This window comes from Labeo rohita, chromosome 16, assembly GCF_022985175.1.
Source record: "Labeo rohita strain BAU-BD-2019 chromosome 16, IGBB_LRoh.1.0, whole genome shotgun sequence".
NCBI classification, from domain to species: Eukaryota; Metazoa; Chordata; class Actinopteri; order Cypriniformes; family Cyprinidae; genus Labeo; species Labeo rohita.
In genome coordinates this window covers 34,363,513-34,366,183 of record NC_066884.1, presented here as the reverse complement: position 1 = coordinate 34,366,183, position 2,671 = coordinate 34,363,513, and the positions used below count along the sequence as shown (strand labels likewise).

The window sequence follows — 2,671 nt, the reverse complement described above, 5'->3', positions numbered from 1 at the left end:
GTACGATAAATTGCATGCGATTGTCATGCGCATCTTGTCAGTAAAGACGGTTATGTGATTACACAGAGCCTTAGTTCACTGACAAGCTACGCAATATCGCGTTCATACGCGCAGGTGAATCGCATTCGATTATGAACGCGATATTGCGTAGCTTGTCAGTGAACTAAGGCTCTGTGTATTAAATTCCGCTCCATCTGAATGCATGTGATAGAGATTTACTACTAATCACAGAACCATCTTCACTGTCGAGATGCACATGACAATCACATGTGATTTATCGTGCAGCCCTAATATACACCTAGGATGCCTTGAGAGTGAGTAAATCATGGGCTAATTTCCATTTTTGGGTGAACTAGGCTCTTTATTTCAAGAAGTTTATTTCAAAGTGTGTAATGATGTTTGTGATCACTCAACACAATTTCACGAATTTAAAGCATTTACACCAATTTCAGTAATAAACTGTTTCACAAAAGACAAATATAGCATCTACTGCAAAACTAAAAAAAAAAAAAAATACACAGAACCTTTGACAATTTTTCATAACCAGAACTATATTCATATTAAATAAAACAAAATGATGTGAGCAGAAAATCCAGTAATACTTACGAAACACATCCTGTAAAATTCCTGTGGGTCATCCTCCAGGATGACTGAAAGGCCCTGAAGTACTGTAGTGGAAACATCAGATGACTATGAAAAAATAGAGACAGGCTAAGGATAACAATCATAAGCAAATCATGATTTAAAGATGACAACTACAGTCAACATGATAAAGAAATACCTTTTAATTAACTTGATGTGAAATTTAAAATCCTTTTTTCTAGAAAATGTCAAAAGTGCAGAGTCTGTGTCCAGTGCTGCGCAGAACTCAGATCCGAGATATGCGACTGAATCCTGCAAAGATCTAAGAACAAACATTCAGTGGCTATTAACATTTTGAAGGACACAATCCATAAACACACTTTTTGAAAAGGAATAGGGTTTTGAAAATTTTGGAAATGAAAAAAAAAAAAAAAAAAAAAAACAGGTTCACCCAAAAATAAAAATTAGCTATTAATTTACTCACCCTTACGCCACCCAAGATGTTCATGAGTATTTTTCTTCAGCAGAACAGCAAAGAAGATTTTTAGCTGAAAATGTGGCCTTTGGTGATTGATAAAATTTAAGTCGGAGACTGTCCATTTTTGGAGGGAAAAAACATATCAAGGAGCACAAAATTAATACCTGTTGCTCCTGATGATATACTGAGGTTTTATCAAGATGATCGATCTGTGGAAGAAAATGAAATAAATGCTTTTAAGTCTCATTTACTGCATTCATCTTATATTTATCTAAGTAGATCCTCTCTGCAAAGTATAAAACACAAATGTAAAGAATGTCTGTTATGTCACAAACATAGCACTTGTAACAAACATAAACTAAAGCATCTGAACTTACATTTCCACTGCACAGCAGTCATCAGCTGGTATTCTAAAATAATAAAAGTGTTATCCATCAATCAAAAATCAGTGAACAATGAACAAACAAAACCAAATGTATAGAGTATTTTTTTCTTATGTAATGTAAATGGAAACATCTGGTATTTTAAAACTAAGATCGTTAACTTACATTTAAATAAGTTTCAATGTTATATATACTCTGCTTGAGGAGGTGGGGGTGATGGGTCTGCTGAAGACTCGTTGACAATCTCAGAATGCGTGTTGTTTGTTACTGCCCGCACATTACCGTAATTATCATACTAAGCACGCATACTATTTTCGTCGCAACCAGGTATTTCTAACAAATAATGCTACGGCTTGACTACAGTTTAGCACTCATAGTTGCTTTCAAAATCGCCGTGTCAAGTTAAAAAGAGTTATTTTAAAAGAACCCGTCTGAAGATGTAGCGTTCTTTTCCATCCGTTTGTACACCGGATTGCGCGCTCTCTAGCGTGAATGCGGCCGTGTCACTGAGCTCCTCATTCGAATGTACCGCGTCCAGAATAAAATATCCTACAGCATATGCTAAGCGTTTACGAAATTAAAAACGATCTCCTCGTTTGAAGTGTTTTGTTTACTTCTCACTGAATTTTGAATTCTGCAAAACGTCACATGAAACAACCGTCGTTCAAATTACTCCTATTCTCGTAACTTATCACTAGCACGAATGGATAACATAGTAATTAATAGACAACCAGGCAGCTAATTTTACAGATATGAAGTGAACATTAAGTTAAGTGGTTTGAACAGAAATCGCTTCAAATAATGTGCAGGGTCAACCGTGTTTGAGTTCTTTGAATGGGCTAAGATGTTCCACAAAACAACATGCAACAAAGTGCATAAAATCTAACCATCATAAGGACTAGCAAGCAAAAAATGAGACTTAAATTAAAAGCTTTTACCTTGATTTTACCGAAATAGATCCTCTGCAAACACACGTTGAGTCTTCAGCTCAATTGTCGCCCAGTGCGCATGCGTAACAGCATGTCTTGGACATTTTGAGTAATTTTACTTAAATTTCATTAGTTATGGGAACTATCTGTTGTAATATTTCAGCAATGAAAAAAAATTAGTAAACTCAACATTTTGGTTAAAATAGAGTAAACTTACTAGTATTTTTATAGCAAGGAATACCATTTGGTTTTACAGTCTAGAACACTTTTTCTAGTGTTCGTATGGTGTGCTGTTGGTA

General features: G+C 35.2%; 1 long non-coding RNA gene across 1 annotated transcript; it reads right to left on the bottom strand.

The window, feature by feature from the left end:
- Nucleotides 1-675: 675 nt before the first annotated feature.
- On the bottom strand, nt 676-2,440 carry LOC127177972 (uncharacterized). The gene is made up of 6 exons (XR_007829281.1): nt 2,382-2,440; nt 1,438-1,470; nt 1,225-1,269; nt 1,067-1,143; nt 782-904; nt 676-711 (listed from the first exon to the last, which is right to left on the bottom strand). It is a non-coding gene; the product is annotated as an uncharacterized LOC127177972 (long non-coding RNA).
- Between the last annotated feature and the right edge of the window lie 231 nt (nt 2,441-2,671).